Below are 17,300 nucleotides of genomic sequence, written 5' to 3'. Positions count from 1 at the left end.
ATACATGTATGCACATTAATTGTTGATTTATTTTAATCAGTTAAATGTATGCTTGTGCACCTCATCACTTCAGTATTAAATTCAATTAGATAAAACTGTTCTAATTAAACAAGAACTATTGTTGCTTTGCTTTCATGTTGCATTTAACATAGGCGGCTAATAATTTACTATTGTTGCTTTGCTTTCATGTTGCATTTAACATAGGCGGCTAATAATTTGCCATGTTAATATTATAATGTAAAATCTTTTTCTGTTCCCTCTTTGCTGCTATTCAAACCTCGCATCCCATGCTTGTGATGTCAGTTCAAAAATACCTACTACTTCCATGCACTACTGTTTTATTGTTTGGGTCTATGACTTGTTCTGTTTTGTCAGTCTATTATGACCATTAAACATTTATCCTAATTATGTTCTAATCTGACAGTTCATTAAACCATTGGGTGTTTATTCTAGTGAACAACAAGTTATGTTATCTAATTTCTTGTCTTTTCTGTGAGGTTGTTTATAATATTTTTATGATGCTGTGTGTGCTGCTTCAGTTACTTTTATGTAATTAGTCCTTTGTACTGAAATGGTACTTTAAACAGGATGGATGTGAAATAAAACATTCAGATGGCAATGCTGACTTAACATAAAGAACAACTTATTAGCGTCAGCTGTGGAAATAAATCAGGCCAGTTGGCACAGGTAGTCTTCCCATTTCATTCAGTCTCTGTGCTGCCACAGCTATTTAACCAGCTGCTTGCATCATCTGCCATCATAAGAATTCACTTATTTCTTTCCCATTATTTTTTTCAGTTCTTCCTGTTTTGAACCCGTATATCTCAGAATTATCTTCATGCCATGAATCCAGTGTTAAATGTCTTTTTACACTTACAGGTCTCTTTTTCTGAAAATCTGCTGCCTTGTGGACTCTGTGGATTTCCATTAGGTACTTAAACATTTTGCATTTCCATTAGGTACTTAAAGATTTTGCATTTCCATTAGGTACTTAAACATTTTGCATTTCCATTAGGTACTTAAACATTTTGCATTTCCATTAGGTACTTAAAAATTTTGCATCATGACCTTCTTTCCCTGTTATCCTGTTGCTCATATTCAATGTATTTTAGTCTTAATGAGGTCTCTGGTACAGCTCTTGTGCAGCGTTGGTTGTCATTCTCTGAAATATCTTCATTCTGTATGTGAACTTGTGGACATGGGGTCATCAGACTTGCACATAGTACGCCAGGTGGGATAACCTGCTCATTTTTTTTGCAGGTGATGCCTGTTCAGGAGGACTCTTTGACATTGCTTGCATTCTACTGTTATTTGATATAGCCATATTCAAACCTTTTATGCTGTTATTGTTGTTTTCTTTATTCATATAGCAGTGTAAAGTTCTAGAATGTTTTTTATTGCATTATTCTTTTTCTTCTCATTTCATAAAATCAAGTTGCAATACTTGTGACAGTAATTTTTCAAAACAACCCATTTTTATTGTAAATACAACAAAAAGCATTTGAGCATAACGGAGAAACTATTCTTATAAAACATTCATAGCAACAAAGCACAGTGCTTACAGGCAAAATCAAATTAATACCTAGTCAATGCATATATCTGAAAAGTATACTCAACCATCACTTGCACCTCCAGCTAAGAGCCTGTCATCACTAATCAGTCCAATTAGAAAAAACTATAACGAGTAAGAAAAATTGTTGATTGTGGATGCTCAAAAATATAACCTGTAAAAAAGATATGAGAAAACAAAACATAATTTCTGTAAATTTAACAATGAGAACAGTGTTACTCATTATGGGTAGCAAGTAATGTCTATTACCTCTATGCTAGTGTGAGATGCCTGTCTGTACAGTATATATAAAACTTTTGGCCAGGGTACCTTTAAATTTACCAGCCACTTTCAGGGAGATCACTCCTGTCTTGAAAAATATTTCCACTAATAACAGAGTTTGCTGGGTGAATTTATAGTTTGAGTAAATACCACTCTTCCTTGTTAACCTTGTCTGGCATCCCGGTAGAATGTTTGTGAATATGACATAGGAAGGTATCCTACTAAATGAAAGGGTATGTTTTCCAATGTTTGAACAAAAAAATTCAGGAAAAGCAAGGCCACAATTCTGATTCATATAATTGCTATGCTTGGTAGTGGGGAGATGTCTGGTGCCATGTTGTTTAGCCAGAATTCCTTCTTAGCTAGTGGGTTGATAGGGATTCTAATGATCCAGGTTGTGGCTTCATATAGAATAGCTCATTTCACTGAGATTTTTTGAGAATAACCAAATCATGTGGGAATAACTTGCTTCTGGTTCCTCACACTGCCATTGTGTTTGTAATAGCCCAGTAATGTTTGAGCAGTCTGTCTGGGCTGGTGCTGCCACATGTGCAATAGTTAAAACATAGCAAATTGAAGTATATTAGGGATATTCATTGAGAAGTAAGTCTGAAGAGGTTTGGCCCATTGCTGTGTGAAGTGATGCGAAATTAGAAACCATTAAGTACACACATCCAGAAAAGGGGGAGAGCAATTATTAGAAGAGAACTTCTCCTTGTAGAATATGCTATTTTTTTTTTGTCATCTGACTGTCGATTCCCCTGTCTAGTCTTGTTACATCTGACCAGCTCTGGTAATTGCGGATATTGCACTTGTGTGTCAATTTTGTATTACACTGTCCCTTTTCACCTTTCCTGCCTGCCTTTCCCTTTTTATTTATGTTGTAGAATTGTGTGACAGTACAAAATATCTCTGTACCATCTTGATCCTCTCCAACCTATTAAGACATTTGAAAGGGTCAGTCAGATTACTGAATCTTATAGTAACTTACAGTACCTCTTTAGTAATACCTTTTTTATTACCCCTTCCGCCCTAATATACATTTCTGCTTTACTCATGCAATGCATCTATGACTCTTTATGTGCAACAAATGGATTTATATTTAGGCCACTTCCAGCACAAGTTTATTAATGAATAAACACAAATTATTTACACTATGATAATAGTTACCCATAACATGTGAATACAATGATATTAGAGGACAATGTATAAGTGTTTTTAGAATGTGCTCTACTCCTGACACTTTTAGAAATTTTTATTTATTTTATTTTTTATTTTACATTTGTTTACCAGGAAAGTCCATCAGGACACAGGTCTATTTTCATTGGAGACCCAGGGAGAAAAGCTCCAATATAATACAATATATAAAGAAAAATTCAGAAGCACAATACATAGTTTGTAAGGAAAAAACATACACTATAACCAATACAGCTATCACCATATGGTAATAGTTTAAGACAACAGGTAATGGTTGCTAAAAACATACAGTTCTTAGGACTATGTAATAAATAGTAAAAATAGTAACATTATTTGAGGTATTATCAGAATAGTTCCAATACAACAGCATTAATATCGAACTGGTGCCACATAACAACACTTTCAAGGAAGTTGTGTGGATTTCATACATTGCAACTATGTCAGATGTGAAAGATAGGTGAATGGTTGTGGATTGCCTTATTCCACCTGTATAATACCTGTTAATAATGACAAAATGTTATATCTATTTACTGGAGCTTTTCTCCCCGGGTCTCTGCTGAAAAAGGGCTTCGGCTCAGTCAGACATTCCCAGTCAACAAATGTAAAATAAAATATATAATAAATAAATAATAGAAAAGTTAAAACATAATTATTGAGTATAGATGGTAAGAGTATAAGAGAAGAATTACATTGGAAGTAAAGCAAGAAACTTTAGTATTGCTTCACTGGATCATTATTAGAATTGCTTAGTATATATTTACCCTGGGGAGTAACAAGAGCATAACCTGTTGTTTGTATGGTGGGTTTTCAAGAGCTTTTTAAATTGTGTAATAGAGCTATTAAATGTTAGGTGGCCAGGTAGTGTATTCCAGACTTTAGCAATAGACAGATTTACCAGCATCATTATTATATTTGAGGACATTTAGGAGGTTCTGGTTACTAGATCTTAAGGTTCTAGTAGTAGTATTGGGTTGAATTAGATGCTGGAGTGCTGGGGAGTTATCAGGAAAGTAGTATAACTTGTGTGCTATTGTCAATTGACTGAGTTGCAGTAGCTGAGGCAGCTCAAGCCAGTTAAGCTGCTTAAGAGATAGACAGTGATGGGACCTATATGCAGCTTCTGTAGCGAACCTGGCAATCTTGTTATAACAAGATTCTAGCTTGTTTAAGTCAGCCTTGTGAAGATTAGTCAGGATAAGGGATGCATAGAGGAGGGTAGATAAGAGATGTGTCTTAGCTATTGTGGTTTTGGTGTATCTAGTGATAAAGTACTTGTTCCGGTAGAGGAGTCCTAGCTTTTTGTGGACTTTCTTGATGGTTTGTGCTGTGTGGATGTCAAACCTGAGGTTGTCTATTTCTACACCTAACAGGTTAATGTGGGTGGTTGGAGTGATCTGGGTATTGTCTTTGGAACTGATACTAAAATCATTGTTTGGAGGAGGATCTATATGGGCTGAAAAGAAGTTGTTTTGTTTTTTTTGGGATTAAGAATAAGTTTGGTGTTAGTGAACCGGGTTTCAGCTAAAAGTTATTTTGGGTTAGGGTATGCAGTACTTTTAATGTGGGGGCTGCACATATAAGGGTGGTGTCATCAGCATATTGTACTACTATGGCAGTGAGTGTGAAGGAAGAGAGATGGTTGGTAAATAGAGAGAACAGTAAAGGGCTGAGGATGGAGCCTTGAGGGACTCCTAAGAAAACAGATAACAGAGGAGAAAATTAATTTTGCCATAGGACTGCTTGCTGCCATTAAGTGTTTGTAAATCCAAATGAATTGGAGTTTCTGATCAACATGTTCCATGATAGCGAATATAAAAGACAGAAACTCGAGGTGGTTACTTCAGACATTATCAGACACATAGATGATGTGTTTGCTAGTCTTCACAGGTGGTTTTGTATCTAAATTAAACTGGTAGTTATTATTCTAGATTTAAGAATAGTTTTGCCTTTTCTATGATAACTTTCATATAACAGTAGAAGTAAAAATAACTGAAAAATAGTTTTAGGAAATGATGATCTTACTAAGGTCATATGTAATAGTCCATGTTTTTTAATACTAAATGCAAAACTTACAAAGTTTATGATACTATAAAGTGTTGCAAGAGTTAAATCTGATAAACCCAATGGTGCATTCCCTTGTGAAGTGTGTAGGTTTTGTCACTTTGTGGGTGGCAGCTATTATATTTTGTACACATAGACAAAATATTGGGTGTTAAAACATGGTATACATATAATAGCTCTGTGCTAGTACATGTAGCTAAGTGTATTCCCCATAACAGTTTCTATAATGAATAGAGAATACGTAGACTGTGACAAAGGATTCTGGAGTTTGTTTATGCCATTAAAAAGTGAGCAGACTAATGCACTTAATAAACACAGCACCAGTGTTGTAGTTCATTTTGTTATTGTTGTTATTAATCATCAGGATTTTAATTAAAGGAGTGGTGACATTAATAAAGCCCTAGAGATCAAAGTCTCCATATGGCAATTGTTGTTAGGCCATCAGAATTTGGCTAATAAATATACATTTTTCTTATTGCTATTGTTTTACGTTTTTCAGCCATATAATTTAAAATTAATGGATATTTAAATTTCAATTTGGAATTGGCATTATTTGTTTTGGTGAAGCTCTGTTGATGTCATAGAATGAAAGATCTTAACTAATTAATAGTTGCTTCCATCGTATTCTGACAATCATCCATTGCACCTAATGTTATGTTCACTGGCTGTGTGTATAGCTTTGTGTGTATAGTTATACAGTGCAAATTATGTTTGACTGCTAAGTAGTGATGAAACTATATTTTCACATATTAGCAGCATTTCACTTGTCTCTGTTTTTTTTTTTTTTAACAGGTTGTTTCAGTAGTGGAAATCTGTCCTGCAAGATCCAGGCTTAATACATTCACCCTCATTAAACTTGGGGTCACTTCTCTCCTATATCCTTTCCCCAAATCACACCCACCATTCCATACACTACATTTATACATAATCTGCCCTTCCCTATCTACTACTTTTTCCCTCCCTTCTATTTTCTTTATAACTCCTCCTACCTAATTCCTCACATATTGTACTACATATCCCATATCTTCTAGAATTTTCTCCTACCTTTCACTTCCCCATCCGTTCTCCTCCTGCTATATTTCCCAAATATTTTCCTCCAGTCATACACAACTGTATTTCCATCTACTCCTCTACCCCAGTATTCATTTCCTGTCAACTGATAAACTGTAATAATTCCTCTAGGATTCATATAAATTTATACCTACTGTCCTTACAGTTTCCTTCCCTTTTGCACATTTCCCTTTCATCACCTATACTCCTATCTCTATTACTTGTTACATTTCAGTACACAGATATCCTTCTTTCTCTCTCCCCAAACAGGCTCATTTTTCATATCTCAACTATGTCTGATATTTTTAAATGGAAAATGGTACTTTCCCTGACCTACATCACATACTGCTTCTTTTCATTTATCCACTTTCATTATTCATATTATTTGTACTACAAGTATTACTCATGTATCATTCCTCTCCCTCATTTCACTTTGCACTCTCTATTGTTTCTTCAGCTTTCCCAAGACATGTTCCTCTCTGTATATCTGTGGCAACTGCCACAATCTTATTTGTACACTTGCTTGTACTTCTTCTTGTCATTTTACTTGCTGAAATTACATCTTACAACTGTATACCAATTACTTATCTTGCCTCAACTCTGAAACTCCTGCCCTTAACCCTAAATGCTAGCACTGCATCATAACCATAACCAACAGTGTGTACTATGCATCTTACATCCATGTCTTTAATAATAATTTCATACAACACAGTCTCATACGATTTAACTTAGGCATAAAACATAGGCTCAAATGCAAGTAACTCTCCCCTACCACCACATATCTCTAACTCTGAAACTAACTGAGGATATGCATTCCAACCCTAGACCACCTCACCATTCACTGACTATTAACATACCATTGACAATAGAGGTCTTTAATAAGACCCTCCAGGTATGCTGCAAATTTCCATCCAGCAACACACCTCTTCATACTGGGCTTTCCAGTTCTTTAAGACTGCGATAGTTTACATTAATCCAGTAGCAGTGGCACTGGCTACACTGGCAAACTTCATACAGCTGCCTTAAGCTGAAACCTTATACATTGTTATCCTTCCTCTTTAAAAACTGCACTGAGTCTCTGCAGTTTTGATCTCTCTCTCTCTCTCTCTCTCTCTCTCTCCACTCTCCCTTCAGTCCTAGAAGTTCCTATTCATCTAGCAGGTTATTCCTAATCTATTTCTTTTTTCCGCTTCACTAGTGCCAGCATCGTCTATTACACTATATACCACACTGAAGGACAGCATGTTGGCAAGACGCATTCTTTTTGCCTTTTATCCTCCTTTCATGCAGTGCATCATACCTAGATGAAAAGCTGTCACTCTGTTCCCATTGATTTTCTGAGTTCCATAACAGAAATCCTCAAAATATCTCTATGAATATGTAAAATGCAAACTAAGTATGAAATTGCAGCACCATAGTGTATTACCAATAATCCAAGGAAGAGTAATCTTTGAGTTAATACATATGAACAACAAGGCTAGATAGTCCTCCACATTAATGGTATTATGGTAAATTTTGATATTTGCTAAACACCTTGTAAAAATGCAACTTATTTCAGAGTTGTGGGACTTGTAAGTATGGCCTTACACTCATTAAGGAGATATCTGTCACACGTAGTTTTGTTTTCTTCTAACAAAGATATCAAAGTTGTAATGCATCCCCTGCTATATATGATATAGCAGTAGTTTATGGCTGAGATAAACTATTGAATATTGTACCCCTTCGTGATATTATACAAAGAGAACCTGCTAGTATGTATAAGTCTGATTAAGAACTCCTTGAACATCGGAAATTAATAAAATAATTTATTAACAAACAAAACAGTTAAATGCTTACATCCTTATGATTTATAGGACTTCAAAAGAACAGAGAACATGAAATACAACTCCCCTTAAATAGTCAAATAAAAAAAAACACATGACCATCCTAAACACAAGTAATTAAGCATATAAATCAACTCATTAATTAACAGACTTCATATGGGAACTTAAAAACATGGATCATTACATATAAAACATTAAAAATCAGGCATATAATAAAAACATACCCACAAATGTGCAGTAATAAACACATTAATAAATAAGTCAATTAATAATCTGTTAAAATACCCAATGGGAACTAACAGGAACTGGCAAAAAAAAACTAAATAGAAAACTAAGTTAAAATCTAAATTAAAAATCAATGTTGATCACACATAAAATACTGAAATTAAAGCTTGGCTGCCCTAAACTTTAAAAGACTATTTATAGAAGCATAATCATTTGCTCCAGGAGGTTTGTCAGACATTAATCTTAGCTGCCAGTATAATTCTTTATATTCTACTAGTGTTTCTCAGGGGCCACCATGTGGGTTCATATGGACTTGCTCGAACACTGCAAATTTAAAACTATTATGACCTGAAAAGGTCTTCAAGTACTTATGAAGGGCATTGTTTCATTACAATACTTAATATCACAATAGTGTTCATACACCCTTTTATTAAGTGCTGTTTCCATCTTACCTACATAGAAAGCATCACAGTTCATCATAAGCCAATATAAATCATGCCCTTGGAACTGTATTTATAGTTCTTAGCTAAGTTAATGACATTATCATGTATCTTAACCATGTTACCCACTAAAATATGATTAAATTGACTACAATTACTACACTTATTCATACTAAAATTGCTAACCTTAAAAAAGTCTTCCAAAATAAAATTAAGCTTAGGTCTTTCAAATTTATTTTTAATATTTTGTCTTCTTTTATAGACAAATTGCAAGTGGGTCCCTAAAACTTTGGCCACCCCTTGATCAAAGTTAGATACTCCAATTGTTTTGGAGTATTCTTTTTATATCCAAACTGTCTGAAAAATATTTCAGAACAAAAGCTAAGTTAAAGGGATTTTTTTACATCAATGGTATTACCCATTGTACTTTCTGTAATTTCATTACTGGGTTTGCTACCCAACAAAAGTTTAAATCTACAGTGCTTTCCTCTCTTCACTTCATTCTTAAGCTAATTAACCATTTTTGAGGAGTAACATCTCTCAAAGAGCATTTGTGCCAAGATGTCACACTGTGTCTCAAGCTCAAAGTCATATGACACCATCCTAGACAACTTTACAAACTGTCCCTTCACTAAACCCATTTTCTGTGATAAAGGTTGACAGCTATTAAATTGTAAATATGACTTAGAAAACTTTGGCTTCCTATAAATATTCGAGGACCCCCTTTTTTTTTCTTTAGCAGTTCATCTAAATAACTAATACTGTTAGCAGAATGATGATAGGTGAACGCTAAAAACTCAGTAGAAGAATTAATAAAATACAAATATGTTCCCTACATTGTGGTTCTTCTTGCATGTTTACATATATTTTATTGTCTTAGGCTGTCTCAATCATCTGAAGCAGCCTGAGCCAACAGGGAGGGCTCCTTGCTAATTAATGAAGTAGCTCAGTAACATGCTCATTGAATGGTGCTTCTCTTACTGCCAGTTATTGTCAAACATATTTGATTGCTGGTCAGGGAAGTTAATGCTGAGCTGTTGTCAAAAAAGCCTAGCAATCTGAATAAGCTGATTTTTTTGTTGTTTGTTTGTTTTCTATCTCCTTAGAGTTCCACACAAGTGTATGTGTAAAGTTCCGACGACCTGAAATAAAACAGAAAGTCAACTATTAATTTTAATTTAAAAATAATAGTTGACTTTCTGAATTAATTGAATACATTTCTTTTCTGTTTTTATCTGATGATGTACCCCAGAAGCCAGTACCATAAGCTGCCCCGGATACTTTCTAAATGTCCTATATACTTGAACAAGGTCACATCTTAAATATTTGTCTATGTGCAGCACTGTGCAAGTTCAGAAGTGTTAATCTTTCATAACATAAACTTTCATTTCCGTGGATGCCATTGGTATATCCCCACCACATTTCTAATTTATTCATGCTAGTTTTCTTATAAGGTTTCTATATTATTATTCCATACTCTAATTTGGGTCTAGTGTAACTTACAAATGATGATTTCATCATTGCCAATTTCCTAGACTTTATGAATGTTCTTCTATAGCCTATAGATTTATAACTATCACTAACCTATTGATTATCACTGTTTTGTAAAATAACCTCTCCTGAGGTCTAGAGACTTAACTAATCATAAGAAATCAAAGAACATAAAAGCTTGTCATCTCACTTCACCCAAAAGGGGGTATGCATCTAAACACTACTGCATATAGAATCTGAATCTGAACTAATGCCTTCACTATAGAGGAGACTAGCTTAGAATTTTTCCCAAATTCTCAAAAACAATGTAGCTGTAAAGACAAACCAAAATAGGAGCTAGCAGAGTTGTTTTTCTACTCACAAATATCCCTCACTTCTTCTGGGCTGCTATCTTAATGCCAAACATTCTTAGTAATCACTTCTGAATCAAAGATGAATTTTTGCACCACAAGCTTAACTTCACATCCAGTATTAAAATTAGATGCCATAAATGTTCTCCAAAAGTTCTCTAACATCAGCATGGGAAATAACCTGAACCAAATTGACTGGCCACTATTAATGATTTTCCCTAATGCAGACAAGATACTTAGATTGTTTTGTAACATATTTCTGTCCCTGCTTGATCACTATGATCTACAAAGAAATGTATGGATCAATACAAGTCTTCAGCACAGATGATATGTAGCATAGGGCAGCCAAACCACAGAGAAGGAAAATCAAACATACTGCAAGTCCCCAATGTCAACACCAATGCATAAGACTCAGACACAGATGGGCTGCAAAACTTAGTGATTATCCCAGCACCATCAAATTTAAATAACCCTTCAGAATACTGTACATTTACAAAGAGAAGTAAATATATTTCAAATGATGCTAGAACTCCACACAGATTCAAAGACCTTGTGGAATAGTGTGGAACCTTAATACATGTATATAGTATCCAAAAATGGTTCTTAGACACATTCAGAGTTTGTCTTTACCATCTGCTGTACCTCTGCAGTCAGCAATATCACAGCAGTTCTTTCACTCATTCTTTGTAAGTGAAGAACCTATCATCATCCCAACATCTGTTAACTCTCATTTCTGCTTAAGTGATAAAACTTATTCCTCAGTACCAGAATAAATATTCTCCATTTACTGATGATCTTGCAAATAGTTGTATATGATTAATGGTACCTTTCATAGTCTGCTTGATAGAAATACTTGTGCATTAATGCCTGGAATATGAACGCATCTTCAGCAGTTGAAGTAAAATGTGGTTATATCATTTTTTCATTAATAGATCAAGTGGTGCATCTATAAATAGCTGCCCACCTCAACTAAAAGAAGATCTTTGAAGATACATAACAAGGTTTTAGAGTGATACAGGATGTAGTCACTACCCTGATAAACTGCATGGACTAGATCCTCTTCAATACTGGCAAAGGGAAGTGCATTAGAAAAATAGTGAAAAGGCCTTGAGGTACTGCATCTTTCCTCACTAAATAATGCATAAATAATGAAGCTAATTGTTTATCTGCAACATGGGAAATCCTCACCAATCAAGGTACCCCCAGATGTAATCTTACTGTTCTCACTGCTTTACATAAGTCCCACCTCTGAGCCAAATACCTGGTACAACCTAACTGATTATACGCTCTCTTTCCCCAAAACTGTTCCACAAATGAAACAAAAGATTAAACAGCAGTAGAGCAATTATCATCATTACTTCTGACCAGGAATGCTGCATCAAACTATTTGCTGTAGCCTGTAAATGGTTCATACCTTGTTGGCCATTGCTACAGGTTGCTCATCCAATCCAAATGAAAAACACCTTGTTATGTAGCTCTCCCTGCCACATTATTGAAGCCACACACACACACACACACACACACACACATACACACACACACACACACACACACACACACACACACATACACACACACACACACACACACACACACATACACACACACATATATATATATATATATATATATATATATATATATATATGAATCAGCTCCAAAAAAGCAACTACCTTCAGCTACTCTTCTGCTGTACTCAACCCCAGAGCAGCAGCTGACACCCATTCTTCCTGTCAAATGGCAGTTATTAAATCCATCCAAAAAGGTTGCCCAAGATAGTAAGGTCATGCTTCACCACACTGGTAGCTCATACTGTATAATCTTCCTTCTACCACTCCCCTCAACCAATCATCTACTGAAGTATTGAACCTCTAACCTGGACTTATCACTTTGCATGTAATATTTAACAAACTTAACAGCTCTGTCATCACCCTAACTATAACTTTTACCTTTCTTTAAATGAACAGTCATCCACCTTATCAGCTGGCAGCCAAATTAAATCTGGTCTCACATCCATCTCCAAATTAAGGAAACTAAAAATCTTACTTGGACCTCCAAACATCTCATAGTCTAAAGATACCCCCAACTCCTGAACACTTCAGTGGACAACTGCATCCCTTCCTTAGCAGCTTCCTCACCCTTCCCAATCAAAAGAATTTCATCCAGATAGTGAAGAGCTCTCTATCATGAGGCCATATTTTGCCAAATCCAGTCCAAAGCCATGATAAACATATTGAAAGTAGCAGATGCTACAACACATCCCGCTGTCTTAGACTGATGAAAGTAAAATTAAACATTACTAACCAAGGCCAGTGTACTTCCTTAATTAGCATGAGTGCAAATGCTAACTCAATATCTAATCTAACTAACCATGGTTCTCTAGAACATCTGATGAGCCTAACCGCATCAGCCATAGAGGCGTAATGCACTTTTGTATCTCTCTTGTCGAAATAGTCATTCACCAACCCCCTTCTGTGATAAATTAACCTAAATTCCCATGGTGTCTTCTTAGGTACCTGTCCCAACAGGTAAATTCTAAATTTCTAAATTCTAAGAAGGGTTGTACCATAAATAGCCCTAAAATCCGATTGTCACTCACCTCTTTCTCAATCTACACTACTCCCTCCAAAACCTTAACAGATTTCAAATTCTGCCCAACTAAACTACATGTCCCCCACTTTGAACTTATGGGAAAACCACATGTAAAACCTTGAACCATGAGCTGTATCTACAGCAGGACAATCTTGTAATAACTTTTGTAAAAACTGACACCTTAACAGGAGATATGGCGTGGCCAACATCCCAGCCACTCCATGAAAGGGATGACCACCAGTTATCCCTTATAATCACTTGTCTTTCTAACACTAACTTCCACTAGTTCCTAATGCCAATAACTAACCTGTACCCGAGCTGAGACCATGCCCCCTGACCCTCATTATGCCAACACTTCAACACTGGGTGTGGACCTCCACAATCACTAGTAGGCCAAGTGCACCTCTCAGCATTAAAAACCCAACAAGCTCCAATCCTTTCTCAATTGTCACTTAATGTGGACTTCACTTGAATGCCCGCCCTGTCAAACATGGTGCTCAGGCATGTATGAGCATGCATGGTCTATCATTTCAGTGTACTATCAACTTATTTTAATTTCTGGAAATGCTAGTGGCATCACAAACAAGTATTACTATACCATAGCTTCTGTGCCTCTCTGGTAGCTAAAATTATGTTAACAATGGCAAACCTTGTGGCATATTCTTTAACAGAATGACTGCCATCATGTTAACAAAACCTAAAACCTGTTATTCCAGCTATTTGCCTGAAACCTGCCTGCCCTTCTCCTATTCAAGGTTGCCAATTCTGCCACCAGGTCCTTCACCCTAGTGCTTCAGCCGCAGCGATCATCTGACTGCTATCTGCATCAATAAGTTTAAATATATTGACAAGTTGCATCTTTAAATTTTCTCTTTCACTGATATGGGTATGTGTGCCATCACAAAGACCCAATTCACACCTGACAGAAAAGCTTGCATTCTGTTCCAATTTGTTGCGGATCCCCTTGGACTTGAATCTGCTACCTCGTTGTCACCAAACAAACCCTCAACTACTGTCAGACGCCCTGGTCTCACACTACCAGCCCTCAGGTCCTGGCTCTCCCAAGGACATTTCTGTCTACCTCCCACTGAAGGTCCTGATCCTGCAGATGTCCTCCTACCCACACAACAGGATGATGGTAACAAAATCATCATATTGGTAGCCATACCTGTGATGTTAGCATAATATAATATACAATTTATAGGATGGTTCAGAAGGATAAAATAACAATAAAAGAGGACATATAAGACTTTATATAAGCAAAAGCCTAAAGTAATGTTAAGAGCTGAGTAATTTAGATCAAGCCACCGTGTGCAGAAGTTTTATTTATCTCTCTGAATGATACAGAGGCACAAAGAATTCTCAGATCTACTATGGAAGTGATTGGTTTCCCTGTGTTTTAATACATTTCTGTCCTGACATCTTCTTATGTTCTTGGTTGTAATCTTCATGGAAGCTATTTCTCAAAGAATGTATGCTTACTGTATTAAGTTTGCTGCAGTGCGTCGCATTACAGTACATAAAGTAAAACACTTCCGTGCATGTAGTGAGTTCTTTCACCTCTGTTTAAGAAGTAGGTATACTGGGCATATTTTTTTAATAACTGTTTAGTAAAATGTATACATCTTATAGCTCTTAATTTACAGTGATTACAATAATATATTTTTACAGCTTCAAAGTTTAGCAATTGCATTAGCAGCTGCAAATCAAAATTTCTGTATTTCATTACAATTCTACTGGAGTTTCTTTCTGTATATAAAAACACTCACCCATAAGTAAAACATGCTATAAATATTAATAAAAAAAAAAAACACCATGATGAAACAGTGCCTGAAGCAATTGAAAAATCTAGGACTGTATAGAAATTATTTTACTATTCTATGTCAGGCAAATATTTTATTTTAATACTGTACTTGCAGACTGAGTTTTTCAGTTCCTCAATATTTTTAGTTAAAAAATACATGATTGTCTTCAGTTATAATTTAACAAGTATCTATCATTTATTTATAGTGGTGCTTATTTTTAAGTTGCAACTTGTCTAACCATGGTAAGCATGCTAGTAAGCATGAACTGAGCTTTGTGTGCAAGGTTCTTCTTTGATATGTATCTCATCTCTCTCTGTGCCTAGCCTTCTATCAGTGCACTTTGATGACATGCTGCAAAGTGTCTCCAGCAGAGACTGACTGATCAGTTTGACATGCATTCCAAGCCACAGTCTTGTATGTGTATCTTTTTCCTCGCAGCTGTATTCTTTTCATTCTTACGATCTCGGAGGCACTTGTTAATAATGCATTACCTGGTGTCAGCATGAATAAACTGGAGGCCATAGCGCTGACATTTAGAACAAGAAATATACAGGTGCATCTACAGGCTGTTTACCTGAGAGAGCAGCGAAAACAAATTCAGTAGTTCTTGGACATAAATAACACAAACCATTTTTAAAACCACTGCTGATAACAGTTCACGGTTTGTAATGCCATTACCTATAAAATGAAATGCATTCTTATATGCGCATGATGTAGAAGCTGATATCTAAAAATGGATGATGTAAGATCACACATAGGCATAATTTAATCTCAAACGGAATGATTCAGACACAAGGTATGTCATGGTCTCGCTTTTGTGCTAATCCACCACAATATATGCATTAAAAAAGACTTGCTTCAAATAATATAACTGAAAGATTAACAGAAAATGTTAATACTTTGTAAATTATAATAAATTATAATGAAGTCTTCCAGCTATAGTTGTAGTTTATTTCAGGTAACTTATGGGTAGGAACAGGTTGATTCTTGAGAGCCACAGACAGATTGACCCTTTCTCTCTGGAAATCTCATCCAGAGTATTTTTTCTTTTCTCTGAGAAGTGCCCCCCTTCTCCATACAGCTGACTGTATTAGCTGCTTAGAAGTAGAGTGTCTTCCTTTCTCAGCATAGCTCTCATCTGAAATATGGGCAAATTTCAACAAAATCAGGGACAAATCCAGAAATAATCAGGGGCAATCAGTGACACTTTAAAAATATTACTACTATTAACTTGAGATGTATACATTTTCTGAAGAAAAAGAAGTCTACGACTCTAATTACTGTTATTTATTAAGTGCAATTCACCACCTTTTCTCCAAAGTTATTAAGAAGAACAGATATGAGTCAAAATCAAAGATATATCTGAAATTAGGGAGAGGTGAGAGGTATGTTCCTCAGAGAAAAATGTGCAGATATCTGTGTGAAACTGCAGTATTATGTTGAAAAATTGCAACTGAGGCCAAAATGATTGCATTCTGTTTGTTTGCTAGATTGTCTGTTTATATATTTTTGTCTTCGTTAACTGGGAAAATTCTATTAAAGAACTGCAGCTGAGGCAAAATTATTTTATTTGTGTTTGTTTCTTTCTTTCTTTATTTATATTTCACCTTTATTAATTGGGAAAATCAACTGACCATTTTCAGTCATAATCCAGTCTAAATGGCAACAACAAATATTCTGCAGTAGATGCATGACCAGCAACAAATACATATACAGAGGTGAACTATATATATGTATTATTATTAGTTTTGCGTTCATTTTATTCTAAACAAGTATAAAGTGCATAATAATAACCATTTGTGAATATGTTTTTCTGGCCGTAGTGAAGTACCAGTTATTTTGATCTGATCAGAAAAAGTTCATCTTCAATAAATTCTAGGAACTACCCTACAGGTGTTAGGACAACATAACAGACAAAACTTTCTTAAACTTCAGGCACCATTCTCCCTTCCCATCACCACTTGATATTCAATACTTTCCCATACTTCCAAGTGCCATCTTGCCTTCCCATAATGTACCATGCATCTTTCATTCTCTAGTTTTTCTTTAAAATACTTGCCAACAGTATAAATAAATGTAATGTGTTTGTGGTAATTCTGAAATTTCTTCAAACAGAAAGTTTGTGATTTTTTTCTTACATATATAAAAACTCATAACATTGAATTTCAAAACACAGACCATAACATCAAAAACTCAAAACACTGAAAACTCAAAACAACGAAAACTCAGAACAATGAAAATGCACATCATAACACTGAAAAGTACAATGCACATGTAAATAAACTCCCCTCCACCTATAACACCAATGTAAGAAATACACTTTTTACTATATTTCTGAAAGTGGGAAAGCCCCTCTGCACCCCCCCCCCGTAATTTAATTATACCAACTCCTGGATCCCACTACGGTGAAAAAAGTTAATTTCCTAACCCCACTG

The 17,300-nt window shown here is 35.4% G+C and overlaps 1 protein-coding gene across 1 annotated transcript in view; it reads left to right on the top strand.

Annotated features, from left to right (window-relative positions):
* The window catches only part of GRM3 (glutamate metabotropic receptor 3), a 980,615-nt gene that overhangs the window by 68,129 nt on the left and 895,186 nt on the right, over positions 1-17,300 (top strand). The gene's annotated exons all lie outside the window — the stretch shown is intronic.

The sequence above is a fragment of the Protopterus annectens genome, chromosome 11.part0, assembly GCF_019279795.1.
Source record: "Protopterus annectens isolate FY-2018-M chromosome 11.part0, PAN1.0, whole genome shotgun sequence".
In the NCBI taxonomy this organism is placed as follows: Eukaryota; Metazoa; Chordata; order Ceratodontiformes; family Protopteridae; genus Protopterus; species Protopterus annectens.
This window is presented reverse-complemented; position numbering and strand designations above follow the sequence as displayed.